We start from the raw sequence: 5356 nt of genomic DNA on the forward strand, positions 1-5356 counted from the left end.
TCACCATCGTCCGCGCAGCCATCTCTCCATTTATGTGGTAATCGTATGTACTGCAAAGTAACAGGCTACCGCTAGCATTAAGCTAACTATGTCCCTTCGGTGGCTCGCCTTATTTTATTAGAACACCTTATTTGTTTTCCTTGCCTTTCTGAGTACAGACACCAACCCATCCCTGCACTTAACATCTCCTGCACAACCTGGAACATAACATTTATTCCTGTGATCTGCCATTTTCGCTATTGTCCTCACTTTGTTTTTTTGTTTTTTTGTTTTGTTTTTTCACAATAGCCTACCTGCAGAACTTCTGATGATTTGGCTATGCAAATGTTGGGGGCATAGCTTTTAATGGTCACGGCTATTGCGTAATAGTCTGTGTTATGTTGGAATTGGCCTCTTTTTCAGTGGTCTTTTGCAAACACCAGATTTATATAAGCAGAAGGAAACAATGGTGTTTTGAGAACTGTTGTTATTCAACTATGCCAAGGTAAATACAGTTTTCCATTCTATGACACCTGTAATGTAAAAATATGACTGCAAAGTCTTCCTGTGTAATTCAATTTCATCAAAATATGTCCCTCTGTGCAGTTGAGTCAAACTAGCCCGTGTCAGTTCGGGTAACTAGTCCGAAAGGAAGGATGAAAACTTCAAAGTACAGCTTCCGTTTTCCCCCATGCTGACTCATCCCATCTCTTACAGGGCCTGTTATCCATGCACCATATGACAAGCAGACTGCTCTGCAATTCATGAGGATGAGGATTTGATTTCACTTTTTGGCTTAGCCTCCACATGTGCTTGATGCATCTTTTCTTTAAATCACATTTGATTTTTTGAGCTTTACAAATAAATATCTTTATCTTTAATGACATTTCGTCACCTTAGAATTATAAGGTTCTATCTGACATTTTTGTCAAAATTGAGTTATTCACATATTCTTATTCTGTGACAACTTATTTACATTATTTGATGTTTCTTTTGTAAGCTGTGTACATTTAGAGGCCTTTTTTTAGAAAACAAAAATGGTTCTTTATACAGAAGTCTATGGAACGCAAAAAAAGTGAAGCTCAGTATCTCAAAAGTGCACTGTAACAAATTGCTGTAAAAATTACAGCAATATTTTACAGCAGCGGGTTGTATTTCTTATAATACAGCCAATACAGCATATTGCTGTAAACCGCAATGCATTCTGGTAAATTTCAAATCTAAAGAGGCGGGATTATCTTTAACGGTCGACATTTGGGAGCAGCAAGAAGAACGATTCATAACTGTGGTAAGTAAGTGTCTTATTTCTGTTTTATTTTTCATAATTTGTAACTGTATTAGAATATTAAAGAATATAAGGTGTCATAAACATTCGCGGTAACCGCAGATTAACGAATCCTCCGTCCGCGGAGCACGAGAGAGACTTGTGCGGGGATTCGGCACTGCAGTCGCGGAAGGATTACACACACATTCCCCTGCCTTATATCGGCTATAGGCGTAACATCTCTGGGTTCCTACGTTAAGAATTACAAGCTTCATTGGCAAAAGATGTGATTCACGGCGACGTCGTGCTGATCAGCACACTTTCTCGTGATTATTTTATGATGTACAACAAATTTGCACAGGCAGCCATCTGTTAACACGGGCACCGAAATAAAACGCGTATTTAGGGCTCGCGATTCGCGGTCAGCCGCTCACGGAGGATGTGTGTCACGTAAACTCTGAACGGTGCTGTTAAAGTGGTTAACGTAAGCAGTGAGATGTACTAGCACCTTTGATAACTTGCTTATTCGCTTATTGTTTGAATGTAACGTTAATGCTTTTTGCTAACTTTGATTTGAAGAATGCCTTAATCCAGCCCATTGTCCTGTCTGGCCTGTTCGCAGCATATTACATATTCTGGACTAACGTTATCAAGAGGAGACAGACGGAGTTTTGGAGTTCATACAAAGGTAATAGTTGCATTCTAACAATCTGAGTACCTGCATTTTACATGTAGATATGATAGAATATGTTTCTCAACTCAAGTAGAGAGAGTTTTTTTAGGGAGAATAATTCAGATGTACAAAAGCTAAAACTAATGTGAATTACATATTGTCTGCTTCCTGACTGTTTTGTAGATATTTATCCTGAGAGAAAAACAAAGAAGTTGAAAGGAAAAGACCCATCTAAAACGACAGAACACAGAAGAAACCAGCAGAAGTGAACCCAAGTTACCAGTTTTCTTTGCAATGCGAAGGATTTTCAGCAGAATTACTGACATGTAAGTACACATACACCAAGATCTTTTTCCTTTTATTATGTTATTTTATCCTTTATCTACACTAGCGTTCAAAAGTTTGTGATCAGTAGGTTTTATGTTTTGAAATAAGTATCTTCTGCTCATAAAGGCTGCATTTAATTGATAAAAAATACAGAAAAAACTATAATGTTGTGAAATATTATTAAAATGTTTTATCCATTTTAATATACTTAAAAATGTAATTTATTTCTGAATTTTCAGCATCAATACACTAGTCTTCTAATTACTCCAATGTCCTTTAGTGATCCTTTAGAAATTATTGTATATGCTGATTTATTATCAATGTTAGAAGCAATTGTGCTGTTTAATATTTTTATTAACCTGTGATACTTTTTTCAGGAATCTTATATTATACTTATATATAGTATGTTACATTGAAATTGATTGTAAAGATTTATATTTTTAGATAAAATGTATATTTTAAATAACTGCTGTTCTTTGAAACTTATTCATCAAAGAATCCTGAAAAAGTATCACAGGCTCCAAAACATACACTGACAACATTGACAATAACATTGACAATAAATCAGGATATTGATAATAAATGAGAATGATCTCTGAAAGATCATGCAACACTGGTGTAATGATGCTGAACATTCAGCTTTGCATCTCAGAAATAAATTATATTTGAAAGTATAGTAAAATATAAAACTTGTAATAACTTGTAAAAATTGTAATATTTTTCACAATTTTAGTGTTTTACTGTTTAATATCATACTGATCTAACTGTAACAATCATCACTCTCTCTGCCTTTGACTGTATCTGTCATCCCTCTGTCTTTGTCTGACTGTATCATTGTTTTGTAAAATATCTAATGTATTGCCCTTTTTGTTCTTTTATATATTTTTTTAGCCACTCTGCATCCTGGGCTGGAACAGCATCTGGATCTGAACTGTTCTCCTTTTTCGATCAGAAGTTTTTTTGGACTCACTTGAGGGCTTGTTGTTTGGCCATGTTGGACTGTCCATGAAGTTGTGAAAATTCATCACTGTCTTTATGGTATTTCGAACCATTTAATTATAACCATGTTGGTTAACTTGATGTTGGTTTCAACTTTGGCTAAATATTGGTTAACCTTAATATTTAGCAGCGTAATATGTTTCAAGTAAATATTTTCATGCCCAATTTATTTTGGAATTCAGAATAATACTGAATACACTGTTCTATGACATTTCTTTCATGCAAATTTGAGAGTTAATAAATAAGAGATTTTTTAAATAAAATTGGACCTGTTTATCAAGATTAAGATGTGTCAAATTATTATTATTTTTGTTTTTATTAAATAATAGGTGCACTGAGTTTCATACTATACAACACTTTATGCAGTTAAATATTGTTTAAAGCTTATGCAGTTAATAAATTGTTTAAATTGCTAGTCATTATTATTCAGCAATCTGGAAAATAAATACTGCAAATAAAGAATATACAAATTAAAGTAGTACAATATTTTTACAGTGAAACGTTATTTAATGATTTCCAGTACACTTGTAAAATTGCAAACTATTGCTGCAATTTCACAGTAGCAGCTTTAAATAATGTATATATCGTTGCTAGTATATATATACAGAAAATTGCTGTATTTTAACAGTAAAACTGTAGTTAATCATTTACAGTGCACTTGTAAAAATTTACAGTATTGCTGGCAACCAAAGTTGCCAGTAACTTGCTGTAAATTTTACAGTAAAACTGTAGTTAATCATTTACAGTGCACTTGTAAAAATTTACAGTATTGCTGGCAACCAAAGTTGCCAGTAACTTGCTGTAAATTTTACAGTAAATTTTTTACAGTGTGCTCAGAATGCAGATAGAACCTTATAATTCTAAGGTGACGATTTGGTCATTTTAACATTTACTCCAATGATGATGTTTTCAATAGGTGACAGATTGTTGCTATTTGGTGGCTAAAGTGAGCGTTTTTCTTGTGAGTTTGCAACACAATCTCATGGCAATTTGTAACGTTTTTAGGTTTTGATGAACTAGTTAGTTAAATGTAACTCTGTGATGTAATTTAATTACAAAATAAATTTAACTCTAATCTATTTTAGTTACTAAGAAAAAAATGTGTAATTAAATTAGAGCAACTTATACAAATGTTAACGATTACAAACAGTGTTGGGAAAAGTTACTTCAACAAAGTAATGCATTACACAATATTGCGTTACTCCCTAAAAAAAATAGCTAATTATGTTACTTAGTTACTTTTTATGGAAAGTATGGAAGTTACGTTACTTTTGCATTATTTCTAAATCTGTTTAAATCTATTTAAATCTAAAGGCTTGCTTGTTTGTTTTTACTTTATTAAAGTAACTAAAGTTCACTACATACTACATTTTTAGTAGTGTAACTTATAATCTGTAACCTGTTACATTTCCAAAGTAACCTTCATATAAATGTGTTTTGCATATATTATTTGTGTAAATTCTATGCTGAATGTTGCTAAATTGACTTTTGCTAAAGATATTTCCCTCACTCTTTTTCACCTTTTAGTGTTCAAACTAATCAGGCAACAGAGACTTTACAGTCACTTCATTTTCTTCCTTTCCGAAACCCATACCGAACAAAAGCTGAAGCTGAATACTTTGATCAGCCTTCCTTAGATTGACCTTTAGCAAGTGGTTACCAGAAGTTCATCCACCACTGGATCTACCTCCATGATCCAACCTCTTAATTCAGTGAGCTGGATCAGCTAGCTGATCTTCTGCCAGATGGGCTAATGGAAGCCCTGGATGTGATCAGTAATGCTGGTAAATGACGGCTCCTCTGGGCCTGGCAGTCTAATGCCTTGGCTTCAGTTTCTGCACTCTGTCCTCTCCAGCACTCTGGATGGCTTTCTGATGCTTCTATATCTGTGCGAGAAGACTTAGATGTGTCATACAATACACACAGCCCCCTGTTTGTGGTAAATATCAAGAATGAATAGCCAATCCCTTCCCAGAATTCCCTCGTGGTGATGCAGGCGTAATCTCATGACTGCAGGGCTTGAATGCTTGGTCAAACAGGATCTATAGAGGCAGTTGGGCAATACGTTTGTGGCTTATATTGTAAGAACCAATTCAAGGCTGGTTATTATATTT

At 34.2% G+C, this 5356-nt stretch overlaps 1 long non-coding RNA gene across 1 annotated transcript; it reads left to right on the forward strand.

Annotated features, from left to right (window-relative positions):
• The first annotated feature begins 1192 nt into the window (after positions 1-1192).
• Positions 1193-3528, forward strand: LOC141337479 (uncharacterized). Its single transcript, XR_012355759.1, has 3 exons — positions 1193-1931; positions 2100-2242; positions 3135-3528. It is a non-coding gene; the product is annotated as an uncharacterized lncRNA (long non-coding RNA).
• Positions 3529-5356: the final 1828 nt, after the last annotated feature.

Source organism: Garra rufa, chromosome 6, assembly GCF_049309525.1.
Source record: "Garra rufa chromosome 6, GarRuf1.0, whole genome shotgun sequence".
Taxonomy (NCBI): Eukaryota; Metazoa; Chordata; class Actinopteri; order Cypriniformes; family Cyprinidae; genus Garra; species Garra rufa.